Here is a 20274-nt window from a genome sequence, read left to right as displayed (position 1 = left end):
TTTTTTTTGTTGTTGTTTTTTGACAGGCAGAGTGGACAGTGAGAGAGACAGAGAGAAAGGTCTTCCTTTTCCGTTGGTTCACCCCCCCCCCAATGGCCTCTGCAGCACACTGCGCCGATCCGAAGCCAGGAGCCAGGTGCTTCTCCTGATCTCCCATGCGGGTGCAGGGCCCAAACACTTGGGCCATCCTCCACTGTACTCCTGGGCCACAGCAGAGAGCTGGACTGGAAGAGGAGCAACCAGGACAGAATCTGGTGCCCCGACTGGGACTAGAACCCCGTGTGCCAGCGCCACAGGCGGAGGATTAGCCTATTGAGCCGCAGCACCAGCGTTGTTGTTGTTTTAGGTCTTTGAGATGCATTGGTAGCTCATTTATTTGGTACCTTTCTAATTTCTTGATGTAGACACCAAGTGCTATAAACTTTCCTCTTAACACTGTTTTTTGCTATGTTACATAAGTTTTGATATGTTGTATTATCATCTTTATGCCTATCGCTTCTCGGCCTTTTGGCTAAGATCAAGTGTAGTATCATCTTTATGCCTTTCCAGAATTTTTTTTATTTCTCTTTTGATTTCTTCTATGACCCACTATTTATTCAGGAGAATGTTGTTCAGTCTCCATATGTTTGCATGCATTCTAGAGATTCTTAGGTTGCTAATTTTCAGCTTCATTCCATTGTGGTCAGAAAAAATGCATGGTATGGTTTCTTTTTTTTTTTAATTTTCTGAGACTTATTTTATGGCCTAACATATGGTCTATCCTAGAGAAATTTCCATGAACTGATGAAAAGAATATGTATTCTTCAATTGTGGGATCAAATGTTATGTAGATGTCAGTTACATTTGGTCCATACTGTCAATTAGCTCTGTTGTTTCTTTGCTGATGTTCTGTCTAGTTAGTTGATCAGTCCATTGATTAAAGTGGAGTGTTGAAGTCCCCCACACTATTGCAATGATGTCTGTGCTTCCTTTTTATCTATTAACATTTGTTTTAAATAGTCAGGTGCCCTGGCATTGGGTTTATATACATTTACTATAGTCACATCTTCCTGTTGAATTGAGCACCATTATATAATGCTCTGCTTTGTCTCTTTTATTGATTTTTGTGCTCAAGTCCATTTTGCATGATATTAGTGTGGTTAAACCTGCTTGTGTTTGCTTTCCATTAGTATGGAATATCTTTTTCCATCCATTCAGTCTTCATGTATCTTTGTTGGTGAGATGTGTTTCTGGTAGGCAGCAAATAGATGGGCCTAGATGGGTCTTATTTTTAATCTATTTAACCAGTCAGTATCTTTTAATAGAGAATTTAGGAAATTGGCATTCAAAGTTATTATTGATACATAATAATTTGGTTTTACTATTTTCCATAAATATTTCTATCATTTGATTTTAATTTCCTTTGTACTTTTACTAAGACTTTTTCTGCCTCTCATTCTTTCATAATGATGACTTATCTTTCTGTGTTTCTGTGTATAGCACATACTTAAGAATCATTCGTAAGGCTGGACAACTGGTGACAAAGTCTTTCAATTTCTGTTTGTTGTGGAAGGTCTTTATTTAACCTTCATTTATAAATGAGATCTTTGCTGGGTACAGTATTGTGGATTGACAGTTTCTTTCTTTTAAGACTTTACTATGTCTTTCCATTTTCTCCACGTCTATAGAATTTCTGATGAGAAATGAGCTGTTAGTCTAATTGTAGATCCTCTGAAGGTAATCTAGCATTTCTCTCATACATATTTTAGAATTTTTTCTTTATGCTTTCTGTTGAATGTTTGACTATAAAGTGCTGTGGAGAAGGTCTTTTCTGTTCATGTCTATTAGGGGTGTTATATATGCTTTCTGTATTTGGATGTCCCTGTCTTTATCCATACTAGGGAAGTTTCTATTATTTCACTGAATGGCTCTTCTAATCCATTCTTTCTTTCCATGCCTTCAGGAACTCCTAAGATATGTATGTTTGGTCTTTGATAGTATCCCATACATCTTGAACATACTTTCCACTTTTTTAATTTTTTCTTCTTCTTCTTTTTTGTCTGACTGAAATATTTCCAAGGACTTGTCTTCTAGCTCTGATAATCTTTCTTTTACCTCACCAAGTATGTTGTTGAAGCTTTCCAATGTAATTTTTATTGACATACTGAGTTCTCATTTCTAATGTTTCAGTTTGATTTCTCTTCAATATTTCAATCTCTCAGAAAAATTTTTCATCCATATTGTGTATGGATTTATCTCATGGATTTATTTCTCTGTGTTTCTGAGTAATTTTATGATCATTCTTTTGAATTCATTTTCAGTCATTTCATCAATATCTTTGCCTTCACATTCAAACATTGAAGTGTTGTATTAATTTTGGGAGTCATGTTGTCTTCCTTGTCCTTGTTTCTTGTATTTCTGCATTTATTTTTAGGCATTTGTGGAAATGCTTGTTGGTTTTCTCCTCTGATGGGTTTTATCTTTGAACTTTGCCTTTGTGACATAGTGCAGTGTCTTCACTTTTATTGACTATCTAGAGGTGTGTGCTGAGTGGGACTAGGGAGCTCTGGTCAGTGCTCAAGTGTGTGGCAAGAATCCAGGGGGCCACCCAAGTTGATGTGGTAGATCTCCTCTATTGTTGACATTGTGTGTGTTTGTGTGTGTGTTGATGTGATCACAACCTTGCCTCCTATCTTCCAAAGCAATCAGTGCCCAGGGTTAGCCCACAGTGGGTACATCTCCCACTCATGCTAGCACAGGAACTGCACAAAGAATCTATACAGTTCTCAGTTGAGCACAGACCCCTTTGCAATAACCCACCCCAGGCAGTCACAGAGCTATGCACTTCTGACTCCAGACACAGAGATTGCCCAGAGACCCAGCTACACATCACTCCCTATAGGCAGTCACAGAATTCCCACAGTCACAACATACAAGACTTCCACAGTCATGGGGTGCAGAGGATCCAATTTCAGCACTACAAGCCTCCCCCAACCACAGAGAGAAAAGAGACACTCCTGGGACCAACTGCCTCTGAGTGCTTCACCATGGCAGTTTGAGGTCTGGACCCTGTGATAGGTTGAGGGGATGGGGGCACCTCGCAGTCCTGGGTGTGTTCCCAGCACCCTGCCAACCCTCACAGCCAGACTCAAAGTCACTGGGGAAAGCAGATTTTTCCCTCTTAAAATTCCCTGGTCATGATCGAATGAGAGCCACTGCAGCCTCTGCTGGCGTCAAGGTGACACCTTCTACCTACCACTGGTCACTGGGCTTATTGCTGCGCGTCTTCACTATCCATGCTGTTCTTTGACATCACCCTTCTTTCTGTCACTAGAGTACTCTGTGTACAGGCACTTTTCACAGGCTGGAAGGTCCTACATCTTTCCCATGTAGCTAGTTACAAGCTACATGCAGCTGCCTTACACTCTCTGGGATGATCACCATCCAGTCTCGATGGAGTCTCCTAGTCCATCAGTCCTTTCAGTGACATCTCCTTGAATGTATACCACTTCAGGGACACAGAAACCAACATCAGAGCATATGGATCAATGCCAGACGTGCTACAGACTGTGGAATTCTGAGAGGAAGATGATTTTTAAAGCATGATTAGCCCAAAGCTTTCAGATACAGGATTATGGACCTGTGTTTACAAAATATAATCATTCTAGTAAGGAATAGAGTCTGTAAAAATTATAATATGAATTTTTTTATGTTTGTCTGGGACCAACACTTCACCCTTTGTGCCACTGTTTAGCTTGGTAGAGCCAAGATTTTCTATAGGCCTGTTCTCCAACAAGATTCATTTTCTCTTCTCACTATCCCCACATATAGATATCTATAAAATCTGATATCACTGCTTAAATGTTAATAGATTATATCTTTCCAGTAAATACTTACATTGTTACTTATCAATATGTATTTCCAAAGGCATAGCCTCCTTAAATGTTCTATATAAAAATAGAAATAAGCAAGTTATTAATAATAGCCCAAGAGTATATGAAGTTTTCTTATTCATACATTACAGAAAACACTTGGCAAGGGTAGAGAGTAATTAGTTTAACATTCCAAATATTGATTAAGATTATACAGTTTTCTACATTTCTCAAAAAGATTGTTTCCATGTAAACATAATGGATTTTCAAGTGTCATCTCTAGCATTATAGCTCCATCAAGTGGTAAACCTGATTAAAATTATATGTTTAGTCCCCATGTGCATTCTGTTCAATTTCCATACTAGAATTTGTATCAAGGCTAGATTTGTCATTAAATGTCTCCGTATTTCTTAGCACCACTTAAAACATTTTTAACCTAGAAATTATAATGATGTTATTTACAGGAAGACTATTTACCTTTTTTTTGGTATGATAACAGAAGAAATATATTTTTTGCTATTTATGTTTAGATTGTCTGAATATCTTTAAATTGCTGTTTGCTGATGACAATGGCTGTGAAAAATTATTGAAACAAATACTACAAAGAAAATATACAGAAAAGAACTAAAAGAACATGAAATTTCCCAGATAACAACACCAAGTTATGGAGAAAGGTTGTGCTTTAATCTTTAGCCAGAAGGGGGCATTACATGATTGTGGTATGATGGTGTGCTATTCTGTATTTTTAAAATCTAGAAGGAATTGACCTGGGTGTGTGGGGGGGAGAAGTATCTTACAGAAATGAATTATAGCATCCAAAAAACTGTACATTGAAATATTTAAAAAATAATCACTTTATTTTTTAAAGAATAATTGTGTATTGATTACAGTATTCAACCAAAAGTATTAAGTAGAACAAACAAAAAAAATACTAAGAGGGATAACATATTAAGTTGCTCATCAACAGTCAGGGTGAGGGCTGATCAAGTCACCGTTTCTCATCGTGTTCATTTCACTTTAACAGGTTTCCTTTTTGGTGCTCAGTTAGTTGTCACCGATCAGGGAGAACATATGGTATTTGTCCCTTTGGGATTGGCTTATTTCACTCAGCATAATGTTTTCAAAATTCCTAACAGGGATCACTTTTCATTTAAAATTTAAACACCTAAGAATAATTGTGTGTTAATTACAGAGTTCAACCAATGGTACTAGAACAAAAAAAAAATACTAAAATGGATAAAGTATTACATTGTACATCAACCGTCAGGACAAGAGCTGATCAAGTCACTGTTTAAATAGGTCTGCTTAAGGCATTGGACTTTCCATCTACCTGAGATTTTAATAAGCATGTGAATTTGTTATATATCTGAGCACTGTGTTGTATTATAGCCAAGAGTTTATGTTGGAAGAGGATGATTCATTGTTCAAATTTAAAGGCCCCTACAAGACCCCTAGCTGATTTCTTCATTGAATAGATAGCACAACTGAAATTCAAAGATGTCAATTAGTGTGCCTGAGACATCCCAGCTCTGATGTCCTATGCAGGTTGAGTTGTCTTCCAACGTCCCTCTTGAGAACATCTTTTCAATCACATTACTGATTTATTCACACAAATCAGAGCCCTGCCCTGGGCGTTGACATATATGTTCATTGACCCATGTCAGAAATTCCTGCAGAATTCTCATTTCTGAAAGAACTAACAACTCCCGGGCCTGGTCTTTGCATGTAGTGGGATAAGTCACCTTCTGTGATGTTGGCATTCCATAGCAGAGTGCTGGATGTGAGTCCTAGCTGCTCTGCTTCTGATCTAGTTCCCTGCTAATGCCTTGGGAAAGCACCAGATGATGTCTCAAGTACTCGATTCCTGCTACCATGTGGGAGACCAGGATGAAGTCACAGGCTCCTGACTTTGACTTGGCCCAGCCTCGGCTGTTGCAGCTATTTGGAGAGTCTATCATGGGTGGAAGATCTCTCTTTCCCTCTTTCTCTCTCTCTCCCCCTCCCTTACTCTTCTTCTCCCTTATACTCCTTCACTTTCCCTCTCCTTCTCCCTCTCATTCTCCTTCTCTGTGTAACTCTGCCCTTCAACTAAATAAAATAAATCTTAAAAACAACACAAAAAAACATAATACCAGAATAAGCTTTAAAAAAAGCACCACTCTGTAAATGTTGACGTTAATGCAATACTCCAGAATACTTAAAAAATATTTCTGATAGAACATAATTGTCTCCTCTTTCAAATGGAATCCAAATATTCTCCCATGAAATGTGGCATCCACAAAAGCAGATCACAAAGTCCTATACTCTTCTTCCTGTTAGCCCAGGTAATCTCAGTCTCAGGTCACAAAATGATGGAATTATACAGCCAGAATATTAGTAATCCGTTTAGCTCTCTTATTTATAAATATTTTATAAATGAAGAATCTAAGTTCTCTGGAGGTAAAATGAGCTCTAGGACACAAACCTAGCAAGTGCCAGCAGTGACGGATCACTTAAGGTATGTGGAAGATAGAATTCTGTGAAGTCCTTCTCCTCTGGCATTACTCCCATAATTGTATTTCCTTCCATGGCAAATGGGATTTGGCAAATGCAATTCATGTTACTAATCAGTTGATGTTAAAAGAAGCAGATGTATAGGTGGGTTTAACTTAATCACATGGACTCTTTAAAGGAGAGTGGTTTATCCCAGCTGTGGACAGAAGACATCAGAGGTTTTTCAGAGAGTGAGACAGAGATTCCATGGGAGGAACCTTTTCTGTTGATGAGACGGAGGAGTCATATTGTGAGGGTTCAGGTACCAGCTGCCTTTAGACACTGAGAGCAGCTCCCAGATAACAGTCAACAAGGGAACACAGACCTACAGCTGTAAAATAACTGAATTCTGCCATCAACCTGAACACATTTGGAAGCAAATTCTTCATAGAGCTTCTAGGGAAAAGTCAACCCCTGATTGCACTATATTTTCCTAATCAAGGAACCCAGTTGAGCCTACATGGGGTTTTGATTTATTGCTGTGAGATAATTAATGTGTGTTCTTTAAAGCTGTTAAATTTGAGTAACTGGGCAGATAGCAATATAAACTAATACTAGGTCTGATCTGAAATAGAAAGCATTTGATATTTCAGATTTAGGGAATTAAATCTAAGTGTTTTGTTACACAGTCATTGTAAGAGCACTGAAGCTGGATGGAAGATGATGAGGCAACTCTGATTAGCCACTGCAGAGAGCTTATACCACCCCAGGTCAGACAGACTGCAATAGAAGTTAGGTCCAGCAGCCTGTCAAGTAGGCACTAAAACCACTGAGGTAGTGGGCAGGTGCCAGACGCACAAGATGAGACATAGGAAACAGTGTGTCTCCCTTCTTTGCAACTTCCTATGTTCTATGATGCCTCTCATTGGCCAGATCCAGTTGGAAGTCAGCTTATACTGCAGCCTAAGAAACACAGCCTGCAGCCTCGGCTTCCTCTCACTCAGAGCAGTTCAAGGAATGAAAAGGGAATGGACCACAAGGAAAACAGGCCCAAAGACAGATTCAGAATCATTAGGAACCATCAGGAAAACAAGGCAGTTGAAATTCCAGGCACTGTGCTGGATCTATCGATTTTATTTTCTACCTTAGCTCATACTTGATCTTAATATCTTTTGTTTGGGGCCAGCACTGTGGCCTAGTGGGTAAAGCTGCCGCCTGCAGTACTGGCATCTCATATGGGTGCTGGTTCAAGTCCTGGCTGCTCCATTTCCTATCCAGCTCTCTGCTGTGGCTTGGGAAAGCAGAAGACCACTCCCATATTTTTGTCCTTTAGTAGACACAAACACAAAGTAAATTTCTCTCTGTATATTTACTTCAGTTTCCTGACTGATTTGAGCAAAGAATTAAGATCATTTTTTTTCTTCTTTCCCTACTAGGAGCAAAAATGCTATAACGATATGTAGCAGGGAAGGAGCCATGAGCTATACCTATGTTCATATCTAAATCAAAATATTCATTACTCTGAGGGAAAGAATATCATGTGACATTGTCTAAATTGTTAACAGAATGGTGCCAGTGAGGGAAAAACAGACAACACAAATGCCAACTTAGTTTAGAAAATATTTTCAAGTCAAGAAGTACACAGTAGGCATGGTGATGATTTCACAGCTAGGACCCTTTGGTGAGAGCAGATTTGAAATAAATACCTTAGCCAGTTAATTAGAAGCATGCTATGCTGGAAGTTTACTTTGTTGGCTTCCTTTGGAAGCCACCCACAGGAGATGTCACTCATGCAGAATGCTTTGGAAGTCCAAGTTCTTTGGCAAGAATTTTTAAATACTCTTAAAGAAAGACAAAGTGTGGGTATTTTTTTTGGGGGGGGGCACATCCATGAGTGACAGGGCAGGGAAGGAGATGGGTCTAAGCCCATGAGCTGAGGAGGCCAGTCTTTGTAACTAAGATTCAGCACTTGAAGTTACCTGGCCATAAAATCCAATTGAAATTGTGGTGTTTGGTAGCCCAAACACCAAAAGTTTAGCTGTTTTTGCATTTCTGAGGAGAGACAGAAGTCTGTGGATAATTTTGAACCATGAAAACGTACTAGGAAAATGTGCTTTAAAAATTTATTTTATCTATTTTCAGAGATAGACACATGCACACACACATCCACATTCACAGGTCTCCCATCCTTTGATTCACTCTCTTAAATGTCTTCAACAGCTAAGACTGTTATTTGTTATCAGACAACCCTCACATACCCTGGTTCCAGCACTGACCAAGTAATCATTGCAGGCATTTGGGGGAGTGAACCAGTGGATGAAGGACATTTTGTCTTCCATGGTCCCAGCTGAACCCCATTCCTGCAATGGGATCATGGCATAGCCCCTTTAGGACTCCTGAGATCAAGCACCCAGGCTTGCAGCATGTTCTCTTCTCAGAGGGCAGGTACCACTTAACGATGTAGGTGATGTGTGCTGGCCTCTCTCTGGTGCTGCACACAGGGCTGGACACACTTGCCAAGGCCTGCAACAGTAGTGCCAGGTGGGAGCCTGAGGGTTCAGCCAAGCATCAGCCAGTACTGCACTCCTTCCCCATAGTGGAGAGTGGAGGCTGCTGCAATGGTAATGGCATGGACAGGACCAGCCAAAAGCCTAGGGCCGCAAAGAAGTTGGACATTCTGGTAGGAAAAACAATAGAGTGCCTGAAAAGAGCATCTGAGCTGGAGAGTTCCCAGGCATTCAGTCTGGGACCCCCTAGCTTTGAAGCTAGGCTGACTTGAAAGGTAGCCACAGCCACTGACCACACTGGACTTGGTTATGGAACCACATTTGGACTGATGTGCACTGGATTTGGCTATGAAATTAAATTGGATTCTTGAAAAGACTTTAGTCTCAGAGCAATATAATAAAAACCTTATCAGCATTGGGGTATTCTATGTTATGTCTTATAGTTTGTTGCATTGCATTGTTGTTATGGCCTTTGGTTGTAATGTTCCACACCCTATGTGTACTCCTTGCACATGGACTTGTACGGAAGATAATTTATATGTAGATCGTAAGGCCAGAAACCTTGAAAGGGTGGAGTGTTGAGGAGATGAATTTGGAAAGATGATGTTTAGCAGGTTTGCATGTCTTTTGCCCTTGGCCATGTTATCGCTGTGCTCCTACATCCCTGTCCCTGAATGGTAACTGGTGTCATGGTAACCAACAGGTATACCTGCTTGTCTTGTTGCCCACATGTCTTGTGGTTGTGTGTGGATGTGTGCAGATGTCTTTCTGTGTGTGTGTGTCTGACTGTTGCCACAGGCACAAAGGCAGATATCTTCTGTGGCCTCACTGTGGAGGCAAGTGGCTGTTCCTTGTTCATTTCTCACTGCCACTGTGAGTAAATGAGACACAAACTCTTAAACAGCTCTGAATTGTCCTCTAACCTGCGGGAATCCAGATCTGCTTGTCCTGGGCCCTAAACCCTGGACATATACTCTCCCTTCCCCTCTCCCTTCCTTTTCCCTCTCTATCTCCCCCTTCCTCTCCAATAAATGTATATTTAAAAAAATTTTAAAGGATCTTCAAGTCTTATTTGAATTTCACTGCTGAAGGTAGTAACCACTAAGGTCGAACTGTAAGAAATTTGGTTGGAATGCCATTATTGTGAAGAATAGCTTTCTTTCTAAATTCTGCAATTATATATGTTGTTGACTATAGAATGCTATGCTCTTAGTAGTTCCAGATTTCCTATAGCTTTTTTTTTTTTTTTACAACTTGAGTGTTGGGAGATGACTGGCTGCTTCTTTGAGTAATTTCTCATTACCTTAATGTCAACCCGAATACAAATATCATCAGAAAATAATGACCAATCTTGTTCTGTGTGGATTTTATTGTGCTGTCTACAGCCATCTTTCCCCCTAAATTAACTGATCTTCTTTTAACTCTGGCCTTGAAAACTCAAGCTAAGGTCATAAAGAATAGTGGTTTCAAGGGCAGCTGTCTGTGTGCTCTAGATCTTCAAAGTCCTTTAGGTCTAAGGCTAAGAATGTTTTATAACTTTACACTCAGATGGTCACAATTCTGACCTCAACAAAATTGGATTATTGCACCATGTAATGAAAATAATAAGGAAGGAATAGCTGTAAATTGCTATTAAAGATTTGCTGGAGAACACCACATTTGAGAAAGACTCCTTGTTTTGAATCAGAGTTTTCAAGCTATAAGTTGCCCTAAAAAATTATGGATTCCCCAGAGGTAGTAAGAGATCCAACTCTATGGCTTTAAAATGATACAAACTGTAAATTCTCAGAGTTCTCCGCCTTTGTTGCAAATGGCCCTCAAGTTTTTCATTGTGGTTGTTGTTCTTCTTCTTGGATTCCTTGGTGAAAGAAAAGAAAAATAACAAATCCATCCCATGTGAATATATACATATTCAAACATACACCAATATTTACATATAATAGAATGTTGCTAGCTTCTCAATTTACTTGTCCATGGATTCCAGATTGAGAATGAAGGAAGAGTTTTCCTAGTCAGTGTACATGTCAAAGAATAAAATATCATAAATTATGTCTGCTTTTAGTAAGAAATGGGATACTAAGACATTCAGTGACTCTCGTTTTTCTGCATTATAGAAAAGACACATATTCTTTTTGGTCAAAGTTCATATGTCCAAAGAGACTAGGAAAGCAATACTTACAAATTAGAAAAGCAGCCCATGAATAAGACAACACAGTTTGGTAACTACGTCATGACAAAGCTTAATGGTTACCCTGGGTATCTTAAAGTTCTACCCAAAAAGTTACTCTAAGAGAACCCTCTCAAAACAGACAATAAAAAGTACAGCATAACTTTCTAATAGACACGTTTTAAGAGAATAGTTACAAAGCAACTAAATATTGAAATACAACTCGCAATCTAGTTTGACAACCATTTAATAAAATAACCACAGGTATGAAGAAATTCACCAAATCAGAAATACAGGTAGTCTGATAAAAGATGGTCAGGCAATAGGAAGTGTCAAGCACTAATTTTGGGAAGAAAACAGCAAAATAATAAAAGATATAAAACAAAATGAAAAATTAACAAATATTCAAAACTATAATTGAAAGAAATTTTTTCTGAAATAAAGGAGCTCCTACCCACACGTTGAAAAGGCATCCCATGCACCCAAGAATACTTATCCCAAATTCCTAACACTGAAATAACAGTCTCACAAAATCTTTGGGCTCAACATAGTTTCTTTAAAATGCTCATGTAAATATAATATTCTTCAAATTCCTTTCTTACAATTCCATTATTTTGCTAATTTAGAATTGTTATCATTTCATAACCATTTATCTTATGAATGGGTCAGATATTTTCAAATTCTTCACGCAAATGATTATGAGTGACATTCTGGACATAAGTTATAGAGTCTCTAAGTTGTGTAAAATTCTTCTGATGACTCGATTTTATTTATTTGGGTGGTTTTTTTTTTTAACTGGTTAAACATTATCTTTCAGATGGCCGATCAAATCTCAGCACAATTCAACTGGACTGCTTGGAATCTGCTCTTATGTGTGGCTTAGGATTCAGACAAAGTTTTAGCAAACTTTGTAAACAGAATTGGGGCTACCTCCGTCTCATCTCTGGTGATCTCCCCTCACTTTTCAGCAGCAATGATTGCCCCAAGTTCTATCATCTTGCTCCTTAGCCAGGTATTCCACAGAAGTTCCAGTCATACCACCTGGTGCAGATTGTGTCCACCCTCAGACTAGATGCTATGAAACCAGGACACTCACCAAGGTGCTACACACAGGACAATCTGATGGGAGTTTACTTGGGTTTACTACACAAATGACCACAATGACCAGGACTGGGCCAGGCTGAAGTCAGGAACCTAGAATCCTTTCAGACCTCTCACATGGGTGGCTGGGTCCAGGCACTTGGGCCCGCTTCCAGTGCCTTCTTAAGCACATTAGCAGGGAGCTGGAAAGGAAGTAGAACAATCAGGACTCAAACTGGTGCTCAGATGAGATGCCGGCATCCTAGGTGACAGCTAGTGCTAGGTGAAACAAATAAGATAATAAAAATAGTTCCTAATACCTATTTTACTTTATTTAATTCATTTATAATATAAATTTTTTTATTTTTGACAGGCAGAGTGGACAGTGAGAGAGAGAGAGACAGAGAGAAAGGTCTTCCTTTTTCCATTGGTTCACCCTCCAATGGCAGCTGCAGGCGGCACGTTGCGGCCGGTGCACCGCACTGATCTGAGCTGGACTAGAAGAGGAGCAACTGGGACAGAATCCAGCGCCCCGACTGGGACTGGAACTCGTTGTGCCGGCGCTGCAGGAGGAGGATTAGCCTAGTGAGCTGTGGCAGCGGTCAATATATTTTGAAAGATAAAGAAACAGAGTTTTCCCATCGGCTGAATCACTACCCAAAAGGCACAACAGCCAGATTGGTCCAGACAGAAGCCAGGAGGCCATAACTAAATACAGATCTCCCTCATAGGTAACAAAGATCCAAGTTCTTCAACCTTTTGCTCCTCAAGGTGCACATTATCAGAAAATTGGAATGGAGAGAGGAGCTAGGACTAGATCTCAGGCACTCTGACATGGGTACAGGTGTTCTGAGTGGCAATTTTTTTTAAATGTCAAGGTGATGGTAGAGGTATTCTTTTTTATTATTTTATTTATTTATATTTTATATATTTTTTTTATTTGAGAAGTAATGTTACAGACAAAGAGAGGGAAAGACAGAGAGAAAGATCTCTGCTGGTTCACCAAATGGCTGCAATGGCCAGAGCTGGGCTGATCCAAAGCCAGGAGCCAGAAGCTTCATCCGGGTCTCCCATCTGGGTGCAGGGGCCCAAGCACTTGGGCCACCCTCCATTGTTTTCCAAGGCCATTAGCAGAAAGCTGGATTAAAAGAGGGGCACCCGGGACTTGAACTGGTGCCCATTTGGGTTGCCTGTGCTACAGGAGGAAGCTTAGCCTACTATGCCACAGCACCAGCCCCCCAAATTGCAATTTATGTGCTATGCCTAATACCCATCCTGTAAATCTAGTTTACAGCTCTTCCAATGTGTGAACGATTCAAATTTGCACAGCAGTATGGAATTATTTTCCTTTTTTTTTCCTTTTTTAAAAACTTTTATTTAATGAATATAAATTTCCAAAGTAGGAATTATTTTTCAAAGTGTGTTTACTAAAAGAATCAATGACATTCACTATTAAATGCTTAATTTGGGGTGTCAATATAAGCTAGAATTTTCAGTTAAATAAGTTTAGAACAATCTAAACAAGTAACTTTCTCTACTCTTTGTACTACTCAGAGATTTTAATGTTACTTTAAAAGAGATAGCTAAGTGATAATGTTCCAAATTTATTTTATCATCATGAGATCCTTCTGAGGAATTACATAGAAAATTTTGAATTTGTAAGGAATTAAAGAGAACCAATTGAAAAAAAAAAAAAAACCACTACAGGAACATTTGCCACAGGTGGGCATTTGCTGCAGTTGAGAAGTTATTATCTGGCTCAATTTAGTGTAGGTCATCTGAGAATGGTATCCCAAATTGAATGTAAAATAAGAAGTATCTGCAGGAATAAAATGGTTGGTTAGAACATTTTTTATAAAGGGAGGGCATTTTTAGATAGCACTGATGCATAACAGGTCATAACTAAGTGTCAAAAACAATTTACAGAATAGTTAGCATCCTAGGAGCTCTGGCTTTCAATGACATTTCTGTTGGCACTGTTTTCTGTAAAGTTGCTACAGACTGGCAGGAGACAACTCTTACTTAGAAAGGCAAGGATTTCCACTACCACCACCTCCCACCTACAGAGAATGTGAGATGTTAAATCCATTATGTTCAATTCAGGTGGTAGATTTTTAAAACCACTGCTGAGTAGAGCCATGGGAGGCATCACTGCTTCCTCAAGATAAAACCTAAGGCCTTTTTTTGTAGAAGAGTGAAATGAAAGGGGGAAAAAAGTTTTAGATATCTCCATGGATAATCTAATGCTTCTCACTATATGTTCCTTCTTAAGTGCTCTGGCCATTAAAAAAGAAAAAAAAGTTTATATCATTTTACATGGTTGGTTTATTTCATTGCTTGATTTTTACATGGATTTGGTAAAAAACCGAAAAGATATTTGATGATGTGTTGTGTCTGCAGAGATGAATTACTGTGGGCAATGCATTAGATTTAAGGATGAATATTATTTTGTAGATTCTCTTTCCTTCCTTATTTCCTTCCCTTCCCTTCTTCCTTCTCTACCTTCCTTCCTTTCCCTCCCTCCCTCCCTCTCTCCCTCCCTCTCTCTTATCTATCTATCATCTATCTACCTCAAGCATCCATCCATCCATTCAGCCATTCACTATTCTCTCTTCTTGTATTTCTAGGATTTTATTATGAACTAAAATTTTTGAAATTACAAGCAGCAGAAAACAGGGCAATGTATTGTCACATATTGAACACAAACCTCTCTTCTGTTGTTCTCTCTCTCTGTCTCACACACACACACCCACACACAGAGAAAGAGAGAGAGAGAGAAAGAATCATACACTTTTCATCTAATTAACACTATTTTTGGGCAATCATATCTATTTTCTAAGATTATGATAGAGAAATTGCTTGATTATGAAATTGAGCAAAATGGAATATATTTTTGGTATAATGCCATCCACTGAGAGTGAGTGATATTGTGTACTTTTTAAATGCATTTGGAAATAAAGTTGGGAGTTAAATTTATAAATCTTCTTTTTAAAAATTTTTGTTAATTTATTTTTACTTGTTTGAAAGGCAGAGAGACAAAGAAAAAGACAGATAGACATCGCCCATCCTTTGTTTCACTCCCCAAATGCCTGCAACACCCAGGTCTAGGCCAGGCCAAACTCATCGCCTAAAACTCAGTCTAGGTCTCCTATGTGGGTGGCAAAGCCCCAAATAATGGAGCTCATTGCTGTCTCCCAGAGTGAATGTTAGCAGCAAGCTAGAATCAGGAGTATAGCCAGGACTCAAATCCAGATGTTCTATTAAGAGATGTGCTTCCCCGAGATACACAGCAGACCCATAGAATGGCAGATGTCCTAAACAGCACTCTGGCCTCAGAATCAGCCCTAAAGGCATTCGGATCTGGCTGAAAAGGCCATGAGAGTATTTCAGGCATGGAAAGCCAAGACACTCTGGCAAAAACAAAACAAAACAAAACAAAACAAAACACACACACAAAAAAACACAAACCTAAATGAAAGATATCTGTGAGTGAGATTCCAGTGGAAAGAACAGGTCTTCAAAGAAGGAGGTACCTTTCTCTGAAGGGAGGAGAGAACCTCCATTTTGACTATGACCTTGTCTAAACAAGATAAGAGTCAGAGAACTCAAAAGGCTTCCATAGCCTTGGAAAATCATGACTGGAGCATAGGGAGATTACTGATGCCATAAATAGGAGTGTCAATTTGTAAAGTCAACAACAGGAGTTACTGTGCACTTACTCCTCATGTAGGATCTCTGTCCTTAATGTGCTGTACATTGAGATTTAATGCTATAACGAGTACTCAAACAGTATATTTCACTTTGTGTTTCTATGGGGGTGCAAACTGTTGAAATCTTTACTTAATGTATACTAAACTGAACTTCTGTAAAAAAAAAAAAAAGAAATTATCAATTCCCAACTTGACTCTCACTGGGATTAAACATGACAATAGGTCTGATCTGATTTCATCATCATTTAAAAAAATCATCTATTATTTTTCACTTTATGTTTCTGTGTGGGAGGAAACTGTTGAAATCTTTACTTAATGTATGCTAAACTGATCTTCTGTATATAAAGAGACTCGAAAATGAATCTTGATGTGAATGGAAGGGGAGAGGGAGTGGGAAAGGGGGGGGGGGTTTCGGGTGGGAGGGACGTTATGGGGGGGGGTAAGCCATTGTAATCCATAAGCTGTACTTTGGAAATTTATATTCAGTAAATAAAAGTTAAAAAATAAAAAAAAGAGATGTGCTTCCCAACTGGTATCTTAATCACTGTGCCAAATGTCTGCCCCATGAATGTTCTTTTAAAAGTGAAGGAGCATGGAGACACAACCTCCATTCTAATTAACAGCTTCACAGTGCACATTTCCATGTCTCCCCTCAATGTTCCTGCTATAACACCAAATCCAAGAACTTGCTTCTGATTCTTTTATCTTTTTCCTTCGCAAATATACATGTTTCACAATAGTTATTCAGTTTCATCTCTGTGACTAACATGCATATATTTAAGTAAAATTCTATAATGACTATTAATCCCAAGTATATAATAGTTACTAAAAAAATTTAAAATTAAATTTCATAATTAAAATTGTAATTACTAGTAATTTGAAGTTGGGGAATAGATGCATCAAATTTACATTTAGTTCTTAATATTTTTATTTTTAATCATGAAAACTGAAGACAGATTTTTCTATAACATCAATTCTTTGAAAAGGCAATAGAAATACTGGCAAAATCATCTGAAAAATGAAAGAGTTACAAATAACCGATTTTAGACATGAATTGTAATCTTTAGAAATGAGTTGTAATCTTTGGAAAGTTTTCTGAATTCTGGGTTTTTAGAATTGCAGAATCAAATTTATCTTTGATCCCAATATCTGGAGCAGGTCTGGTTTGAGTTCACTTTACCATCTAAATGGACAGATCCAATGTTTGTGAAGCACAGACCTTATCCAATTTTAGGAGGCCATCCTGAAGAAAAGGATTTTAAAATTATCCAGAAAAAATTAAAGACAGACATCAGAGAATCCTTAAGATTGAGCTTCCTTAGTTTTATGGGAAAACTACCTGATATAGAATTTAATTATTACCTTTTAATACAGTTTCTGTCTTTCTCTCCTACAATCTATTATTTTGTGGGTTGTTTATTTTTATTTATTTATTTATTTTGGACAGGGGCCTTCTGATAATGGAACAAAAACACTAAGAAGTTTTTCTTATACTTAAAATCCTAGAATAGAGAGACACGTTTTGGATAAAGTGCATTAGTTTCATTTTCAGACAGGTAGTTTTCTCAGTAAAAACCTAAGAACATATATTCAAATTAAATGCCATCTTTCTAATTGATGTCATATGATTTTCTGTGCTAGATGTTTATTTATTTAAAATGTTTTCTCCCTTAAGACCACATGATGGCGATATACCACAATAAACTTGGTTTTCTCTCAGTTCTTCATCCATGGTAACACTGGAAAGAGAGACTTTCCATTCTTGCAGTTAACAAAAGCTCATCTGTCAAATAAATTGCCAGAATTTTGCTTAAGGGTCTCTAATTTCCCTTTACTATATAAAAGATCAGGATCTTTAAAATTTAGCCACAATTTTTGTATTTTTATTATTATTATTATTTTTTGACAGGCAGAGTTAGACAGTGAGAGAGAGACAGAGAGAAGGTCTTCCTTTCCGTTGGTTCACCCCCAAAATGGCCACTTACAGCCAGCGTGCTGCGCCGATCCAAAGCCAGGAGCCAGGTACTTCCTCCTGGTCTCCCATGTGGGTGCAGGGCCCAAGGACCTGGGCCATCCTCCACTGCCTTCCTGGGCCACAGCAGAGAGCTGGACTGGAAGAGGAGCAACAGGGACAGAATCGGGCGCCCCAATGGGGACTAGAACCCAGTGCCGGCACCGCAGGCGGAGGATCAGCCTAGTGAGCCGCGGTGCTGGCCTTTTTATTATTTTTTTAAAATAATGATGTTGTTATTAAGCCATTTAGATGAGAGTAAGCAAGTCTAGTCAAGCCCCTTTATCAAGTGAAAGATGTCATTGTAATAAATAATATGGAAACACAAATATAACCAGAATGATTCTTATGTAGTCTCCCTCTAGGGAGCTCCATATAACAACACCTCCTCTCCAACCATTATCAAAAATCTGAAGTGCATTGTGAATGATTTGGAATTGTTAAAAGGGCTTGCTGTATAATGGATCAGAAAAACATTAAACAGAAAAAGAAATGTAAATTTGAAAGTGTGACAAGCACTCTGAAGACAAGTGAATGTTATTTTGAGAATCTATGTTTTTTAAAGAAATGCTGATTTTACTGAAAGTGAAGGCTGAGGTAGTATTAACCAGCCGAGGTTCAATGTGGGGAAAGGGAACAAAAAGGAAGAGGATGCGAAGCATTCTGGGGCTGGACAAGGCCTGCACTGAGAAAGGTTTTAAGAGATCAGTGATCTGGGACATGCTCAGACACCTTCTCCAAGATAGGAGACAAGTCATTGCAAACGGAAATTTTTCCATTAAGAAAAAATGTTTGATGATCAGTATTCTTCCTTGGGTCTTTTGGAAAGAGCATATTCTAAAGCCAAGAATTCTGATAAGGCTAGCTTTGATTCAACCTCAGGACAAGAATGGTTTTTCAGCATGTCCAAGTTGTGGTTAAGCAGCCTGCCTCTTTGGCCACATGCAGATTCCATGACACAACAAATATCTTTTACAGAAAGTCCATTTCAAGCTGTAAAAGGAAGCTATAGTGAAGATCCTTTGCTTTAAACAAAGTAATTCTATCTGTAACAGACTGTAACCTCTTAACCTGTTCTATTTGGACCTATGAAAACCAGTATGTCTTACTATTGAACATAAAATGACAAGGTGAGCAAAACATCTAAATATGAGCAAGTACCACTGGATCCTCCAAGTCAGGAAGACCTAGCATGATCTCATTGTAAAAATGAAGTGGTACGTCAATGATCAGGTCAAAGACCGTTTGAAGGCACAGGGTAGCTGAATAAGTACATCCTAGTCCATCAAGACACTTACCCTCTATTGCACTGAATCTACCTTTTGGCACAATTTATCCATGTCCTCATGTCACTTTCTTGTGATGGAGGGAAAAAAAGATCAAGCTTGGTGCACAAATTGTTTGACCTGACATGTAAGAACAGGCTGAAAATGGTACCATTATCCCACTGCTATTCTGGCGCCTTTCTGGAATAAATATGCAAAACAATGAAGTTAAATCCTCCCATGGATAGAGATATGAGCAATATTTGTGATAATCATCTTATTGAGAAAAGGAAAGTGGCCCAGAGTAAGAATTTATGTAGATTCGTGTATATTGGAAATATTCACCCAGTGTGAAAATGAGTAAGGTTGGAAGATCAAGCACAAGACAATCCGGAGCAGAGGTTCATATGATGGTCTTAGGAGAGTTAGAACAAAGTATCAGGACATTTTTAATCACGTATGCCAAGGAGAGCATATGCATTCCAATGAGGCATTTAAAAAACCCACATTAGGCTGGTGCTACGGATTAGCCGGTAAAGCTGCCGCCTGCATTTCTGGCATCCCATATGGGCTCAGGTTCAAGTCCCGGCTGCTCCACTTCAGATCCAGCTCTCTGCTATGGCCTGGGAAAGCGTCAGAAGATGGCCCAATTCCTTGGGCCCCTGCATCCAAGTGGAAGACCCCCAAGTAGGCTCCTGGCTCTTGTCTTCAGTCCCAGCTCTGGCCACTGTGGCCATTTGGGGAGTGAACCAGCAGATGGAAGATCTCTCCCTCTCTCTCTCTCTCTCTTTACCTCTGTCTCTCTGCAATTCTGCCTTTCAAAAAATAAAAAAAAAAACCTGAAAAAAACAAAAACACTCTGATCAGATGACATTGCCAGCAAATGATAGCTGTTTTCTGATATCATCATCCCAGTCATCAATGAAGTAAACACAATAAAAGACAGAGACTATACCACAGTATGGGCATCCTCTCCCCTTACTCTCGTTCAAACTTATCTGGATATTTCTTCTGCTAAAAGTCTGACATGCCAGCAAAGGATATCAAAGCTGAACTCCAAGTATAGCACAATTCCTCATGGAGACTCCTTGGTGAATAGTTCATTATATCATATTCTTTGATTCTAGAAAGCATAATCATTTATATTGATGACCAGTGACTTATATTCCTGATACGTATTTTCTTTTCTAGTGTTTTAGTTCTTCATCCAG

General features: G+C 38.8%; 1 pseudogene; it reads left to right on the top strand.

The window, feature by feature from the left end:
* Positions 1-491: 491 nt before the first annotated feature.
* On the top strand, positions 492-590 carry LOC149125063 (U2 spliceosomal RNA; annotated as a pseudogene).
* Positions 591-20274: the final 19684 nt, after the last annotated feature.

The sequence above is a fragment of the Oryctolagus cuniculus genome, chromosome 8 (genome assembly GCF_051225735.1).
Source record: "Oryctolagus cuniculus isolate XC-2025 breed Fujian yellow rabbit chromosome 8, ASM5122573v1, whole genome shotgun sequence".
Taxonomy (NCBI): Eukaryota; Metazoa; Chordata; class Mammalia; order Lagomorpha; family Leporidae; genus Oryctolagus; species Oryctolagus cuniculus.
Note: the sequence above shows the minus strand (reverse complement) of the source record. Positions and strands in the feature narration are given on the sequence as shown.